Genomic DNA, 19,396 nt, shown 5'->3' with positions numbered 1-19,396 from the left:
TCTGTTTGCTGTCTGACACCTATAGGGGTCACAGGCGTCATTCAAATGTTTGTGATTTGTTGATAATGTAACAAAAAGTACAATTCAAACAAGCAACAAATCCACTGCATTCGGGAAAAATTTGGATTCCAAAACGCAAATTCTTCAGAAGGAAAAAAAGGTAAAAGGAAACTGGATTCATTTGTAATTATATTTACTTCCAATGCGCATTTTTAAGATTGACTCTGATACAGGTCGTCAGTTTAGTAGCAGGTTTGCTCCTGGTGTGAGAGAATTAGCCATTTACATTTATCATATACGCCCAGGGGACGCCCGGATGTGTAGAAATTAGTAAACGAAACACACTCTACGTGGAGGCTTCTCTCGTGTCCCCCATCACTTCAACTACGGAGCTATTAAAACAAATTCAGCACAACAAATTCTTTTGCAAAAAACTGAAGTGAACACTTTACAATGCAATAAGAAGTAATTCGACTTAACACAAAAGAAAACCTAATTTTCTCATTACTCGTGAAAAAAAAATTCTGAACTTTCACGTCATAAAAAGATACCATGCAAAGTCAAAAGAGATAAAAGAAGTTGTCTTTGATGATCGGAATTTCCTCGATATTATCACGTCTTTGCTACTTATGGGAAATTATACAGCAGTTCAAGCAGTATCCAGGTTTGTCTGGGCAGGCTGTACACTCGTATTGGTGTATCAGTGCGCTTGCCTTGTTCCACGCACTTCTTACACCGCTTCCTCATAACTTGCTTCTTCCCTGCAGTAACTTCCTGCTTTTGCACAAGGTGTGTTTGTTTGCGATGTTTCTCGCTCACATTTCGTGGAACGCCCATTGGTGGAAGGAAGCCCTTTATAATCTTCATTCTGTAATCGTACAACGTCATTTTATTTCCTGAGTATTTGTTGCACAGATATAGAGAATTGAAAACTAGCATTTCAATGACATGAAAGAATAGTTTTTTCGGCCAGCGGATAGTCTTTCATTCACATAAATAATACGATAACATCTGATCTTGTTTATCAGTCGCCGAGCGGTTCTAGGCGCTATAGACTGGAACTGCGCGACCGCTGCGGTCGCAGGTTTGAATCCTGCCTCGGGCATGGATGTGTGTCATGTCCTTAGGTTAGTTAGGTTTAAGTAGTTCTAAGTTCTAGGGGACTGATGACCTCAGAAGTTAAGTCCCATAGTGCGCAGAGTCATTTGAACCATTTTTGTTTATCAGTCCCAGACATACATGCATTGTGCCTATTTGCTGGCTTGCATTCGTCACTTGCTCCATAACATTTAGATGTTTTGTGGAAATGTAGGAAACCTCTCATAGATCCTTCCATTTTCCAATCATAAATCCATTAGAATACCGCACAATTGTCTCCCCTCTCCCAAGTTTTGCCGATACGACGTCTTCGGGGGTATATTTCTTATTTAATTTCAGAGTACCTGTGGAAAGTGTTTTTAGGTACAACAGAGTTGTAGCTAAATGAAAACTGTTATAATAATTGTCTAAGTAAATGTGATGACTTAACATGCAGCTTTTTTGCCATCAAATGCAAAACGACCATTTCAGCGTGACCTTTTCCCCCCAAATCTCCACTACTTCCCGTGTACACAGCGCACTTATTTATGAAACAGTCTGGATTGTTGAGCATATACATCTTAATGCCATATTATTTCGTTTGTTTTTTATGTATTGTCTAAATGACAGTCTTCCCCTCCAAAGAATAATTGATTCATCTATTGATAAATCTCTTCCCGGGTAAAACACTTGAGGCATTCCCGTGTTAAAATAATCCAATATAGGTCGTATCTTATATAAACAATCGTCTCGTTTCGGGTTTCCTGGAAGTGGATTTTTTTGTAAAATGCAGAGAGCATAATATGATCAAATACCGGTCTCTGCTTATACTCATCGCTATTCCTGTATTCTCAAACAGCTGTTCTTTCTTCCAGTAGTCTTGTAATTACGGATATTTAACGTTACCCATATGTAACCAAACACCCAGGAAAACTAGTAATTAGCCTATACTTAGAGGTTTCCATTTACAGATCCTAGATCCCTCTTTTGTATTTTCGTTCAGCAATATGTTGACTGCATTATCGTTTGTTTCGTCAACTACACGTTGCAACAATTCATCTGTTACCAATAACCTGAAGAAATCCACAGGAGAATTGCCAGCAGGATGAATTTGCAAAACTTCTTCCTTCGTAAATGGGTGATACTGCATGTTATGTGGTTCTTTATGCCAGGATTCATCTGCATTATCTCCGTCGTGATCTGTATCGTCAGATTCGGAACTGTCACGAAACGGATTCGAAAGCTGTGATTCCAAGCTGTCATCACTCTGCAATTCTTCTGCAGCCTCTAAATGACAATCTCCGTGGTATGCCTCGTCCTCATTACAAAGAAAATCACTGTCGTCTAGTACACTAAGTAACTGTTCCTCTGTCAATTTAACACTTTTCTTGCTCCTTTTCACATTGGAAGGTCTAGGTGCCAGTTCATTAGCCGCCATTATGAACAATATACGTTCGATAACTGCCCACATAAAACAAAAGTTTACACGCTTTGATGCTGGCTTAGACGCTGCAACTAGACTGAGTAATCCAACAGTGAGCGGGGACGCTTATAAGCGTCAGCCGCACTGGCTCGTGGCTTGTTGTGATGCTTATAAGTGTCAACCGCAGCGAAAGTGCTAAACCTATACAGCATCTGCTCTAGTAAGTTTTGACCCTTCAATATTATAAACAAATATGTAACTTCCAAAACCACAGAATGTCATTATGTCAGACTTTATATAACTGGACTATTCAAAAAGAAGGAACAGGCTTCAGACATTTATTGCTTCCAAACTACAAACGATAGAAACACAATTCCAATGTTCCTGAAAAGAGAAAAATTCAAAGTTTTATGCATTCAATGTGTTACATGAGAAATATCAAAACAATGGCTCATTTCCTTCCACACATTAAGCAGCTGGTCTCTTATTATTGAGTTAACAGCATCAACAATATGATGTGCAGACTCAAGACTGTCACACACAGTGGGCATGAAAATCCAGTCTTTTACATAACCCCAAGATAGAAGTAACAGGGTGTGTGGTTTGGAGACTTGGGAGGCCACTAGTGGTGAAGTTCATCTTCTGCTCATCCCAATTCTCCAGACCTCACGCCTTGTGACTTTTATTGTGGGGTTGTGTAAAAGACTGCATTTTTATCCACCCTCTGCCTGACAGTCTTGAAAGTTGGCAACATAGCATTGTTGAAGTTGTGAATTCAATAATGGGAGACTAGCTGCTTCGTGTATGGCAGGAAATGAGTCACTGTTTTGATATTTGCCATGTAAGACATGGTGCCCACATTGAATGCATAAAAATTTGAACTTTTCTCTTTCCAGGAACACTGGAACCGTTTTTCTATCTTTTGTAGTTAGGAAACAATAAATGTTTGAAATCTGTTCCTTCTTTTTGAATAGCCCTATACTTCACTCTCACCCAAAAGTATTCCGTTGGAGCCCAGCATTCAGAGTGTTAACAGTGTGTAGTCACTTATGTTGAAGGTCCGTGAAACGCTTTGGAAAAAGTGTGGTTTGCACCTAAACATCAACCATACTGTACTGTCTGCTGCAATTCCTATCTCAGTTTCTTAATGTGCACTGCATAAACTTCTGTGCAGTATTATCAGTAATCAAAAAATCTACTGAGCCCACTGAATGTAATTCAGCACTAACTTGCCGACACTCAGAATCCACATGTGAAAGTACTCTGTAAACATAAAGCCACTGTTTGACTGATTTGGAGGTTTTTATGTGTCTGCTTGTGGTTAATAACCCATGTGAAAACTGAATGTTGTCATTGTGTTGCTATGAGTGTCAATAAATGTGCAAAACAGTTAAAGTAATACACTGTGTTGAGTACATTATTTGAGAATTCATGATAAAACCAGTTTACAGCAGTCAGTCAATCAACTTCCACCAATGTGACATCAAGTGCAAACCGGAGATGGCAAGTTGGTACACTTACATGTTGTGACACGTCAAATTGGAATCTCCTCATCTGTTATGTTTTCTACTGCTGTCAGTAGGGAATTTTTTTCTGAACTTTATTGTATATTGAATGCAGTTATCTTGTGGTATATGACACTTATATCAGTGTTCACAATGATTAACTGAGTTTTCTGCATTTAAATTTTAAGCAGTTTTCATTAGAACGATAATGTGGCTAATTGAAATTATGATAATGATGTCTAATGGGAAGACATTTGAGGCAATCAATAGAACCTGAAGCACTGACACCATTTGTCATTCCACTGTCTCTGAGAACATATTTTCATTTTCACAAAACTGATTAACTTAAGTCTGTACCATCATAGTTTATATTGCCAATTGGTAGATTCTGAACTTAAACACTGTATTTTTGTTTGCAAAATTTTCATGAACAAGTGAATATACTACATCAATTGATTAGTTACTAATTAAGATTTCTTGTAATGTAAAATAATTGTTAATATGGCGACTATATTCAAAAATAGGGCATTTCCAGTGCACATACATAAGATGTTTCTATGTATTTTAAAAATTTATTAAACTCTATTTCGGCCGGCCAGAGTGCCGAGTGGCTCTAGGCGCTACAGTCTGGAACCGCGTGACCGCTACGGTCGCAGGTTCGAATCCTGCCTCGGGCATGGATGTGCGTGATGTCCTTAGGTTAGTTAGATTTAAGTAGTTCTAAGCTGTAGGGGACTGATGACCTCAGAAGTTAAGTCCCATAGTGCTCAGAGCCATTTGAACAAAGCCAAACTCTATTTTATAAACAACATTACTGTTTCAGTATGAAGTCCATCCAGAACAGAAAAATCTAATCTAAAAATTTTTCAAAACATTTTGTAAATTCTGAAATCAGCAAATCTCTTTACACCAGACTTCATAAGATGAACTCCACCCCAAAATTGCCAGTCTATGACGTCCAGTCATCACATCAAATCTTCATGAAAGTCTGCAGCTAGCACTTACACATGCAGTCGCTATGCACATAAAGATTCTGTACTTCGATTATAGTTGAGTAACAACTCTGGTAGTTCCTGTGTAGTTAGTCTGGCTCCGATTTATAGCAACTGTTACATCTATGTGTAACTAGCCTGTGAAGTGTCTCAGCGAGCTAGTAACAGCAAAACGTCTTGTGTTAAAGAGTTCCAGGTGCAATAGTAAATATGAAATATCTAAGTGTAATTGTTCCATGGAAGTTGCTTACGGGATATTTAAATTATGTTGTTGACTTGCTATGTCCAATGGCCTTGCCACAGCAGTAACACCAGTTCCTCTCAGATCACTGAAGTTAAGCGCTGTCAGGCTTGAATGGGTCACCATCCAGGTCTGCCAAGTACTGTTGGCAAGCGGGCTGCACTCAACACTTGTGAGACCAATTGAGGAGCTACTTGACTGAGAAGTAGTGGTACCAGCGACGAAAAATGACAATGGCCAGGACAGTAGTGTGCTGGCCACATGCCCCTCTGTATCTGCATCTGGGGATGCCTAAAGGCTGAGTACAACATGGCAGCCGGTCGGTGTTTGTTTGTTTGATGACTTCCTACAGGACAAAAGAGTGTGTGTTGTTCCTATTACTATCTTGCCATTGTATCATGGTGTTATTGTGTTCATGGAATATGGTGTCACTTCACTGACATAGAGTTATTGAGGTTATCTTTGTAGATAAAAGTGTGAGGGCACCTACTTGTATATGACATTATAACGTAAAATTGGACCTGGTCATTGCATAATTTACAGTGGTAATAAATGTGGGAAGAACCATATAACTGAACAACTGTGTTGTGTACATTTTTGAAAAATTCCAGAACATAGTTGTCAGATATGCCACCAAGATATCTAATTGCAAGTTATGAGACTCTGAGAACAATATGGATAGGGGACAATCACAAGGTTTCTTGTTCAGAAACTGAATTTCGTTGTTACAATATTATGAAAAGGATAGTTGCATCTCACCATATAGTAAAGATGCTGAGTCACAGATAAGCACAACAGAAAAACTGGCAGAAAGTAAGCTTTAGGCCAACAAGGCCTTCATCGAAAATAGACAACGTGCAAACACACTCACACAAGCCCAGCTCATACACACATGACCACAGAGAGAAAGAGAGAGAGAGAGAGAGAGAGAGAGAGAGAGAGAGAGAGAGAGAGTGATGGTGAATAGCAACTATCCTTTTCAGAATATTGTCACATTCCATCATGGATTTTCCAAGGCATTTGATTGTTGGTTGGTGAGAACATGATGTTATGCCTCACATAAGAAGGAGACATGTCTAATAGCATGTGTTGGAATTCAAAAGTGAAGGATTGCAGCATTTTAAGACTATGATTTATCATTATGTGATAATTCTGCTTAGATTGGTTGAGAACTCACAACTAACATGTGAATATGTAGTGCTCGATTTGTAAAAATAGAGGTTCCAGTGCTGTGACCTACTGGGTCGTATTATTTGAAATTTAGACATCTTAAATGTTAATTTAATGCTTTTCTGTCAGAGTTACTGGTATGGCATTCCGGTGTGTACCTTTTTTGTCAGTGTCACTGGTATGGTATACCGGAATGTACCATCACAAATTAAGCACTGTGAATATGGAATTGGAGGGTCCATGAGGACCATATTTGACAACACGTTGGCTCTCAATAACCCTATGTATTTAGCTCCCACTATGATACTGTTTGCTCAGCCATGCAAGATATTACAGCTATGTCATGTACCTTGAGATTGGCTTGCTTGTAGCAAGACAAATGTTCACAAAGACAGTGGGATCACATCTGGAGCACAGCAATTTTTGTTGCTGCTTTCCTTAACATGGCAGCAGAGAGAGTTGCACTGACATTTGTATGATGAATGACAACACGGGACACAGGAGTGGCACCACTTTATCTTTCCAGACTAGTCCTGGTTCTTTGTGAAACATCGTGATGGACATATCTGAGTGTTGAGGCTCCAAGGAGAATGAATGTTGCCAGATAACATTTGTTATCATTAAACAGGCCCAGTATTTGGTGTGATGGCTTGGGTGCCATGGGGTGTACAACATGGTCACCTGCAATTTGCATAGCCATTGATGTGGACAGCAGGTGATACATTTATGATGTGTTAAGACCATGGGCTGTGCTCTACTTTTGAGGTCTCTATGAATTTATTTTTCACTATAACAACACAAGATTGCATGTTGCCCATGCTGTTCTCTCGTACCTTGATACAGAGGGCGTTTTTCATCAGATCTCTCGCCCACTGCAAACACCTGCTCAAGGGCCAACAAGAGACTGGCACTCCACCACTTGCAAATGAATACAACTGATGAATTCTGACTTAGGGTTCCAGAAGCATGAAATGATGTACTCATATCTGTCATCAAAGTTCAGTTCAATTCAGTGCCCAGCCAGATTGGACATCGTTGTTATACCAGAGATGGTGGTTCTGTGTACTTAGTTTTTGCTCCCTGAATACCCAAATCACCTACAAATCATGTTATTCATATAATATATACTGAAGATGTCATAATCCAGGCAACTGGCCTTATTTGAGATAATACCAAATGATATATCATGGGGATAATGGCCAACATTACAGGTGTGTTTGACAATGTGTGTTGGTTGGCCTTGTTCTCAAGGTTGCGTGAATTGAATTGTCATATGGCTCTGTACAAATGGCAGAAATTGCCGTATGAGGATTACACGGCCTGCTAAAATCATTCAGGAGGCTATTACTAAAGGTTGTCATCAGTGGTGTAAATACTCTCAACTCTACTGAATAGCTCTTATTATTTCATTGTTACACACTGTAACAATAATTTCAGTTTTCAGTTACTCTTCATTAACACAGCTCCAGCAAAACTAAACATATCTTTGTAATCAGTGGAGTGAAAACTACCACTTGAGCAATAAGTTTACATAAAATATTTATGACTAGGGTTTGGAGGTTTAGGTACACACTGTTTATATGTAATGTGAATAACTAAATTTAAATGAAAGTTAATGAAAATATTTAATAATGTAAGAGGCACAGAATAATAGCAGGTGGAGACATTCCAAGTTCTTATGTTTGAATTATGTAGAAAGATATTAAAGCTGGCTAGGTAATTCAGCATAAGACACACAGCAAGTGCCACATTTCCTAAAGATTTTAAAACCAAGCAAAAATCAAATAGAAAATTTTTCGTACAATAGGAATTTGCAATATTACGTAAGCAAATGAGACTGAAATTGAAGGTCAAATTTGTCATTGTTCTATTGTAAAAATTAAAACTCAATAAAATTTTCCATATATACACATACAAATTCTTGAACAATTCATTTTCAGTCTCAAAACAGAGAATAAGACTAAAATCATTTCACAACATTGCTTACTCATTTCATAAAATCAGATGAAATCAACCCAAATTTTATTATCACATAACGTGTGGTTCTTGAAGAGGGGCAGCAGCCTTTTCAGTAGATGCAGGGCCAACAGTCTGGATGATTGACTGATCTGGTCTAGTAACACTAACCAAAACCGCCTTGCTGTGCTGGTACTGCAAACGGCTGAAAGCAAGGGGAAACTACAGCCGTAATTTTTCCCAAGGGCATGCAGCTTTACTGTATGGTTAAATGACGATGGTGTCCTCTTGGGTAAAATATTCCGGAGGTAAAATAGTCCCCCATTCGGATCTCCGGGCGGGGACTTCTCAGAAGGACGTCGTTATCAGGAGAAAGAAAACTGGCATTCTACGGATCGGAGTGTGGAATGTCAGATCCCTTAATTGGGCAGGTAGGTTAGAAAATTTAAAAAGGGAAATGGATAGGTTAAAGTTAGATATAGTGGGAATTAGTGAAGTTTGGTAGCAGGAGGAACAAGACTTTTGGTCAGGTGAATACAGGGTTTTAAATACAAAATCAAATAGGGGTAATGCAGGAGTAGGTTTAATAATGAATAAAAAAAATAGGAGTGCTGGTAAGCTACTACAAACAGCACAGTGAACGCATTATTGTGGCCGAGATAGACACGAAGCCCATGCCTACTACAGTAGTACAAGTTTATATGCCAACAAGCTCTGCAGATGATGAAGAAATTGATGAAATATATGATGAGATAAAAGAAATTATTCAGGTAGTGAAGGGAGACGAAAATTTAATAGTCATGGGTGACTGGAATTCGAGAGTAGGAAAAGGGAGAGAAGGAAACATAGTAGGTGAATATGGATTGGGGGTAAGAAATGAAAGAGGAAGCCGTCTGGTAGAATTTTTCACAGAGCATAAATTAATCATAGCTAACACTTGGTTCAAGAATCATGAAAGAGGATTGTATACTTGGAAGAACCCTGGAGATACTAAAAGGTATCAGATAGATTATATAATGGTAAGACAGAGATTTAGCAACCAGGTTTTAAATTGTAAGACATTTCCAGGGGCAGATGTGGACTCTGACCACAATCTATTGGTTATGAACTGTAGATTAAAACTGAAGAAACAACAAAAAGGTGGGAATTTAAGGAGATGGGACGACCTTGATAAACTGACTAAACCAGAGGTTGTAGAGAGTTTCAGGGAGAGCATAAGGGAATAATTGACTGGAATGGGGGAAAGAAATACAGTAGAAGAAGAATGGGTAGCTCTGAGGGATGAAGTAGTGAAGGCAGCAGACGATCAAGTAGGTAAAAAGACGAGGGCTGGTAGAAATTCTTGGGTAACAGAAGAAATATTAAATTTAATTGATGAAAGGAGAAAATATAAAAATGAAGTAAATTAAGCAGGCAAAAAGGAATACAAACATCTCAAAAATGAGATCGACAGGAAGTGCAAAACTGCTAAGCAGGGATGCCTAGAGGACAAATGTAAGGATGTAGAGGCTTATCTCACTAGGGGTAAGATAGATACTGCCTACAGGAAAATTAAAGAAACCTTTGGAGAAAAGAGAACCACTTGTATGAATATCAAGAGCTCAGATGGAAACCCAGTTTTAAGTAAAGAAGGGAAAGCAGAAAGGTGGAAGGTGTATATAGAGGGTCTATACAAGGGTGATGTACTTGAGGACAAATATTATGGAAATGGAAGAGGATGTAGATGAAGATGAAATGGGAGATAAGATACTGCGTGAAGAGTTTGACAGAGCACTGAAAGACCTGAGTCGAAACAAGGCCCCGGGAGTAGACAACATTCCATTAGAACTACTAACGGCCTTGGGAGAGCCAGTCATAACAAAACTCTACCATCTCATGAGCAAGTTGTATGAGATAGGCGAAATACCCTTAGACTTCAAGAAGAATATAATAATTCCAATCCAAAAAAAAAAGCAGGTGTTGACAGATGTGAAAATTACTGAACTATCAGTTTAATAAGTCACGGCTGCAAAATACTAACGCGAATTCTTTACAGACGAATGGAAAAATTGGTAGAAGTTGACCTCGGGGAAGATCAGTTTGGATTCCGTAGAAATGTTGGAACATGTGAGGCAACACTGACCTTACGCCTTATCTTAGAAGAAAGATTAAGGAAAGGCAAACCTATGTTTCTAGCATTTGTAGACTTAGAGAAAGCTTTTGACAATGTTTACTGGAATACTCTCTTTCAAATTCTGAAGGTGGCAGGGGTAAAATACAGGGAGTGAAAGGCTATTTACAATTTGTACAGAAACCAGATGGCATTTATAAGATTCGAGGGACAGGAAAGTGAAAGCAGTGGTTGGGGAAGGGAGTGAGACTGGGTTGTAGCCTCTCCCCAATGTTGTTCAATCTGTATATTGAGCAAGCAATAAAGGAAACAAAAGAAAAATTCAGAGTAGGTATTAAAATCCATGGAGAAGAAATAAAAACTTTGAGGTTTGCCGATGACATTGTAATTCTGTCAGAGACAGCAAAGGACTTGGAAGAGCAGTTGAACGGAATGGACAATGTCTTGAAAGGAGGATATAAGATGAACATCAACAAAAGCAAAACGAGGATCATGCAATGTAGTCGAATTACGTCGGGTGATGCTGAGGGAATTAGATTAGGATATGAGATACTTAAAGTAGCAAAGGAGTTTTGCTCTTTGGGGAGCAAAATAACTGATGATGGTCAAAGTAGAGAGGATATAAAATGTAGACTGGCAATGGCAAGGAAAGCGCTTCAGAAGAAGAGGAATTTGTTAACATCGAGTATAGATTTAAGTGTCAGGAAGCCGTTTCTGAAAATATTTGATCGGAGTGTAGCCATGTATGGAAGTGAAACATAGATGATAAATAGTTTGGACAAGAAGAGAATAGAAGCTTTCAATATGTGGTGCTACAGAAGAATGCTGAAGATTAGATGGGTAGATCACGTAACTAATGAGGAGGTATTGAATAGAATAGGGGAGAAGAGGAGTTTGTGGCACAACTTGACAAGAAGAAGGGCATGTTATGAGGCATCAAGGGATCACAAATTTAGCATTGGAGGGCAGCGTGGAGGGTAAAAATCATAGAGGGAGACCAAGAGGTGAATACACTAAGCAGATTCAGAAGGATGTAGGTTGCAGTAAGTACTGGGAGATGAAGAAACTTGCACAGGATAGAGTAGCATGGAGAGCTACATCAAACCAGTCTCAGGACTGAAGACCACAACAACAACAACAACAACAAGCATTATACAAACAAAGATTTTGACACAGGTGACCGCGAGTGTTGCTCATCCGGCATCTCTTACGCAACCTGTTAAGCCACAGCATGCTTGCTCCTTTACGTCATATGGCCAATAACATTGCACTTACCACGGTGCTTGCTGGCAAATACTTTAGCAATACATCGCATTGCATCTTTGACACTCTCTGCGCCTTTGATCAGATCAAAACCCCACTGCACCTCACGGCCTCGGAACGATGATGTTCTCCCCACCGACATGCCGCTGCCTTCTGCTTCCATCGTGCCATCAGCAGCATGGCACGGTCAACCTGTGGACGCCTTCCATGCCTCCTTCCCTCCACTGGTCATGCCTACCAAGACATCGAGAAACGGTCCGATCACACCTCGCACTAGCGCCTGCCATGACACGATCGGTCACACGCACCTGTGCCATCAGCTGGCCGTGTGCACACATGCCTCTCATCATCCTTATCGTGCTCTGCACTACCGGCGGGGGCTCTGTGGCAGTTATCGACTGCAAGAGTCGACTGCCTCATCTTTGGAGAACGAATTTCTTTGAGAACTGTTGATCTCAGTGTGTTCCAAACTCTGTATTTGAGTGGATGTGTTGGTACTGACATGATCAAAATAAAGTTAATTCATTATAAATGAGCAAATACTTAATGTTGGGTTCGATATTGCCGTATGTAACGGCTCGATCTCCACAGTGGCATTCCTGCACATGCCTATATTTAATGTATAACTGCCAGAAGTTTCATTGTTGTATGTCTGTTAGTTATTGTTTAGTATTGTATTCAGTAGAATGTCCTGCCACAAAGTGTGTGAATTTCGAGATGGCAGAGTTAAGAGGAGCAATACATTTGCATTAAATTTTGCATGAAACTCTGGAAAACCTTTCAGGGACACATCACATGATGCAGGAAGCCTAAGGTGATGAATGCATAAGCCATATTCGATGTTCTGAATGGTTCACATGGTTTAAAAATGTCCAGACATAAGTTAAAGATGACCCTCATTCAGGATGCCCTATGACATTTACTGACAATGTTCATGTCAGAAACATCAACAAAATTGTGCATACCAATTGAAGACTGACTGTCTGAGAGATACCAGAAGAATGTAATATTTCACTTCAATCATGTCATGAAATCCTGTCACAGCACTTGCAAAGCATCCTGTTGCTGCCACCTTCATCCCACAGCTTGAGTCAAAATTGGAAAGACCTTTGCCTCACAATCTGTGAAGAGCTTTTGGATTGTGCAAATGAGGACAAGATGTTCCTTAAGAGAATCATAACTGGTGATGAGATATGTGTCCATGGTTATGATGTTGGGACCAAGGTTCAGTCTTCACAATGGATTGGGAAAGATTCACTAAGACCAAAAAAAGCTTGTCAGGTCAAGTCAAATGTCAAAGTCATGCTGATAGTTTTCTTTGACTTTGAAGGATGGCCTGAAATGTAGTGAGAAAATTAATGGCTCTTGGCATCATGATAATACACCTGAAACCTAATTGGTAGGTACTCAGAGAGTGCACAGGATAAAGTTACAGTTGTGGATGGGGCCATAAACAGTTACTGTGATTTGCACAATCAAACACACAACTTTATTTTTCTAAGAACCACTTATTTACACATTGCTTTAAAAGATCACAACTAAACAGTATGGCTGAAGGCCTAGTTAAAGAAAACTTCAGATGCTTTCTGGGCTGAGGGCCCAAAACCACACCAAAAACAAGAACGGCTGAAGGCCTGGCTTAGAAATCAAAAGCAATTAAAAATAGAATGTAAAACAAACTTTTTTAAAAAGAAAACATGAAATTGAAAACAATTAGCAGCTGAAGGCCTACACTACATGTCTGAAGGACAACTATAATTAAAACACATTAATAAACAATTTTTCTAACCAAGAAATATCTTTTTAAACTTACAACAGAACGGCCGAAAACCTAAGTAAAGAAATATTAACTTACTGCATAGCTGAAGGCCACAAACAAATTTGAAACAATGGCTGAAGGCCTAGACAACAAGTCAAACAATTTTAAATAAACCCCTTCCTTCTTATAAAAATTTTCCTTTAAAGAATACACACAGCTGAAGGCCTTATTAAAAGGGGTTCACGTAAATCCTTGGCTGAAGCCCACACATAACACATCGAACAACAAATGGCTTAGGGCTGGGATTACAAACAATTTCAGATAGAACAAATTTTAAGGAAAAATTTCTTTCTTAAAATAAAATCAGTCTTCAAAATTTTAATTTAAAATGGCTGAATTTATACATGGCTGAAGGCCTCACACAATACTTCAAACTAAAATGAAAATCACAATCTAAACAAACAGAACAAGTGATGCTCAGAAGTGTTCCAAGGGTCGGCCTGAGAAGGTAGCTCAAGTGTAAGGTGAGGTGAGACAGGCAGCCAAGAGTTGAACTTAAATAATTGGATGGCAACCCAAACTAGGCATGGCCCAAGGACCGACCAAAAATTTAACCAATTCCCTTCCACCCAACCAACGGCACAATGACGGAAAGTATCAGCCGAGGACGAGGATACGAACAGCACTATGTCTTCAGATATTGGTGTCTAAAAACAGCGAAGGGAACGATAACCACTCAAGGCAAAATATGAACCACACAACTTAAAAGGCTGTCGAACTACACACTGTGCCAGACAGCACCAACATTACGAGGAAAGGCACACTGCCAGAAAACTACGTTAATGACCAGGGCAGGTAACTGGGGCGTTAACGGCCACAGAGCAGAAAATACCACTGGTGCACTTCACTGGTAAGTAACAGTCAATTTAATTATTAATCACAATATAGGAAGACGGCTGCAAGACTTCGCCGATTCCTGATACACGACGACCTGGAAATACTAGGGGTCGCTCCAAAGATAGTACGACAGTGCTCTTATCGATAAGTGCTGCTGCCACTCATGGGCAGGCAAGCCAGCAACTTAGTGACACCAGTAAATCGAATAAGAAATGAGACGGTAGTACCGCCAAGACAAGATGTGAAGCAATAATGGCACGAACAGAAGCCGCGCACGGCTCAGCACCCACACACATTCAACCCTTTTGGGCACAAAAAATGAAAGCACTGTGCTGCCTCATTCTCTGCACTCTCCAGACCTGGCCCTTGTGTGTTTTTTTTTTTCCCAAAGTTGAAAATCCCACTGAAGGAGTGAAGGTTTGCAATAATAGGTGAGATAAAAGAAAATTTGCAGTCGGTACTTCATCCAATCCAGCAAGAGATGTACCAAGACTGCTTCCAGAAATGGAGATGGCATTGGCAGCAGTGTATCAATTATGGAGGGGAGTATTTCAAAGAGATCATGCACAATAAGTAAAAGGTAAGCACAGAAAAATTTTGTGGACAAAGTTCCAGAATTTTATGAACGGACCTCGTATAAGACATTCATGACATATAAGAAACTGTTAGGTTGACTGAGTATGCTGACCACATGATACCACTGCAACATATTTGTATTTCATAGTATGCCATGGGGTTTGACAAAGTTTGTAGTGTCCAATTTTTTATCCATATCCATATTTCACTTTTACATTGTGCTGTTTGTTTTGTGGTAAAGTGAAAAATTTCTGATTTTGTGAAGTTTAATTTCAAATTATTATTTTTGATCCATGCCTCTACTCAGATGGTGGACTAAGTCATCATCAGCTTTACAGTAGACTATCACTGTTGACTCATCTTCATAGAGGATGGTATCTGAGTGAACCTGGTAATACATGATACGGATATGAGGTGCAATCAAAAGGTAACAGGTATTTTTGTTTTTCTTAAAGAATCTTTATTTATTCATCAATGTCAATGTCATCCCCTCAAAGTAATCCCCCTCAGATATAATACACTTGTGCCAGTACTGTTTTGATTCTTGGAAGCATTTATGAAATTCTTTTTTCATTATGGTATTCAGCTCCTTCAGTGATTGGTTTTATCTCACCAATGGTGGCCAAGACAATGCCCTTTCATGGTTCTCTTCAACCTCAGGAATAGAAAGAAGTTACATATGGCCATGCTCAGCAACTAAGGTGGCTGAGCCAACATAGTTGTGTTTGTTGCCAAAAAATCATGAACAAGCATTGCGATGTGAGAGGGAGCATTATCAAGCAATTTCCATGAGTGGTTTTGTCACATTATGGCCATTTTCTACAGATTGCTTCTCGCAAACAGCACACAATACATAAGTATTCCGTATTGACCTTATGACCATAAGGTAGGAACTCATCATGTATTATCCCATTGTAATTGAAGAAATCAGTGAGAAGAACCTTCACATGTGATTGAACATGTCAATTTTTTTTGGTCTAGGCTCTTAAGGCAGTTTCTATTGGGATAACTGAGCCTTGGTTTTGAGGTCATACTCATACACCAATGGTTCATCACCTGTTATAACCTTCTTTACAAGTTCTGGGTCGTTGGTCATTTAATTCAGCAATTCCTGAGTGATATCTACACAATGCCATTTTTGGATGAAATTCGATACTTTCAGAACAAACTTTACTGCTACACATTTCTTGCCCAATACATCCAAAAAATAGCTATGCTGATATCATCAGCAACATCTCTGATGGTGATTCGGCAATTTTTAGAGGCATTTTCTTTACTTCTTCCACATTGCTGTGGTCATTGCATTTAACATATTTTCAACCCTCTTTGAAACATTTACACATGTCGTAAACTCTTGTCTCATTAATAGCAGATTTGCCAAATCCCACAGTCAAAATTTTGAATGTGGTGCTACACTTTATTTTATTTTTCAAGCAAAATTTAGTACAAATACTTTTATCTATCTTTTTTGAAAGTAAAAATTTGCCAAACACTCAACAGTGCATAAAAACCTGTCGACTGTCAACAATAAACTAAAGATTCAAAGCAACCAAAAACACTCACATACATCAGAAACATGTCTACCAACAAGATAAACAAAAACTTGAAAATCAGATGTATTTAGACTGTGAAATTATTTACAGGGATGGAGACTAATAAAACTTAAAATGATCTCAATGAAAAATTGAGCTTATCATGAAGGGATCAGATGTTCACCATATGAAGCCATGTTTGGCGTTCAAATGAAAATGGGCATTGCCGGCTCAGTTAGTCCACATGATTTAATAAAAAATGTAAACATTGAGGAAGATTTGGAAACAATGTTAAACATTACAATCACTGACCCTCAAGAAAGGGAAGATGGTGGTCAAGCAATTGGTTCCTGTGAATTGAATACTGGAACAGAAGGAATGCAGGTAGAAAGTATTGCTGTGGCAGGTGAAGAAGCACCAGAGACACAAGATTTGATGACAGTTAACAGCAAGACACTAGCACTAACTGCTGGTTGTGACAAAACAACTTCCAATTGTGTTAATAATAGGAAGTGGGTCCAAGAGATTGCAAATTAAGGTCTTCAGATGCAATCAAAGAAAATGAAAGCAACAAAATTCTGAAGCCTTCAGTTGGACAGAATGTGAGAATTAAAGTACCAGATGTAAATCAGGCAAAAATTGATGTAAAAGCAATAATAACAGTGGTGATAAATATTCAGGATGATGAATTTTATCAGCTTGGTACCAAAGCCGGCGAACTGAAGTCATTCTGTGGTAGGAGCCAATTTACATTATGCAAGGAAAATTTTATGTGTCAGAGAAATAGGAAGAGAAGAAATTAATACATGGAAAGCAGTTGCCAAACTATCTTTCATTATAGGACAAGGGTTCAAATAGCCACTTAGGTAAAAAAAGTGCTCAACATTAGTTGTGTTTGTGCAGATTGCCTTCCGTGTTATGTAATTCTAAATACCACAACAGTCAACCTAGCTATAACAAAAATTAACATTTACAAGGTAACATTTTTATAGCATTTTTCTATAACTAACTTTTTCACTAATTTTAATATATAATTTTAATATGTAATTATTTGCATTGAAATGCAAGAATATTTAAAAAATGTAATTTCACAATCAATACAAACTATTTCAGTAACTGATAAGGAAGTTTTTGTAATGAATATGGTTTTACCAGTTCACATGGGTCAATCCGTATATTTACCAACAAATTTTTGAATCTGTGTATACCTGGTATGATAAGAAATTTCAGACTAATGCGATGCCATGATAGTAAATGTTAGGTTTTGCTAGTAAATTACAGGATTTACCAATAATCTTACTTTTAAAGTAACAGATATGTGTCAAGAAAAGAACTAGTCCCATTACACATCCCTTGGGGGACTCTGATAGTAATATATTCTGAGTCTGAAAGGTGTTTTATGGTACAACTGAAGATTGTTTTAGAGTTCTCCGTCCATTTCCCTCTGTTTTTCAGATGTGATTAAAAGCAATTACTTGCTACTCGTCCTTATTCCTAGCCATCCAGTTTAAGTAGCAGAATGTGCGGTCTACTATATCAGAGGCTTTGATAATGTCAAGCAAGATGCCTGTTACATGATCTCCTTTGTCTATTGCTTCCAGAATAACATTTGAAAATTGATCTATAGCTGATCCTATAGTGTTAACAGACCTGAAACCAAATTATTCTTTACACAGAGGATTGTAGTTTGTTAAGTACCCCAGGCACCTATTTTTCTTCACTGTCTATCACTTTTGAAGATGAGAGTGAAGAAACGGGTCTACAGTTTTCTATATTTTTTATGTCACATTTCTTATGTACAGGCAAGACTCTGCATGCTTTAGTGTCCCTGGGAAGAAACGTGGTGAAGTATTTATTTATAAAGTATACTAAAGAATCCTTAATCATGTCTGTGCAGTCCTTCAGCAAGCCTACAGGCACATCATCTACACCTGACGAAGTTTTATGTTGCTAGGATGTGCACAACATTGCGTAGTTGACCCATACTGGTGAATCACAGCATCATTGTGTTTGGAACATAATCCAGTGTTTGTACAGATTGGGTTTTGTCAGATTTGTGCTATAGTTTGGTAGCTATGTGGTAGAATATTGTTTTGCAAAGTTTCCTAAAGTTTTTGGATCATATGTTGTGGTACCATTGTGCTGAAATTTTATGTTTAATTTTTTTCCTGTTTGTCTCCTTTTTGGTGACATTCCAGACAGCTTTTATTTTAATCTCTGCCTCTTTTATAAATCTGCCATTTTTGTGATTTTTTGATACTAGCAATGCTTTTATATGTATCTTTTTGTATGTGGGGTATAGTTGTGAAATCAGGACCATTTTGGTTATTTTTGTACTCCTGAGATGCTTGAGGGCTGTGAAAGATTTACTTATCCCATTGGCCATCCAACTATTTTTGTTTGGAAAATCCAGGATGAAATATTGACAATATCATGAAATGGATAGATCACTACTCACCATACATAGGAGATGTTGAGTCCCAGACAGGCACAACAAAAAGACTGCTGAACATGTGGGCTTTTGACCAAAAGGCCTTCTTCTAAAGTAGGCAACATAAACACACTCATGCAAGTATGGATCACACACATATCACCACTGTCTCTGCCACTGAGACTGGCCTGTGAGCAACTGTGCGTGATGAGGAATGCAATCTGAGTGAAGGAGGTAAGGAGGAGACTGGAGCAGGAAGGGGGAGTGATAGCAAGTTAGAGATGGGGGATGGTAAAGTGCTGCTTATGGTTGGGAGCATGCAGGGCTGTGGTGAGGACAGGTTAGGGCAACCAGGTGCTCCTAGATGGTTAAATAGGGATGGGGGATGAGAGGAAGGGAGAAGGAGAGTGGAGTGGAAAATGAAAGAAATAGAAGAGGGGAAGAAAGACTGTGGATGTGTTGGC

The sequence above is a fragment of the Schistocerca nitens genome, chromosome 1 (assembly GCF_023898315.1).
Source record: "Schistocerca nitens isolate TAMUIC-IGC-003100 chromosome 1, iqSchNite1.1, whole genome shotgun sequence".
Classification (NCBI taxonomy): Eukaryota; Metazoa; Arthropoda; class Insecta; order Orthoptera; family Acrididae; genus Schistocerca; species Schistocerca nitens.
The sequence above is the reverse complement of the archived record's forward strand: the minus strand, read 5'-3'. Positions refer to the sequence as shown.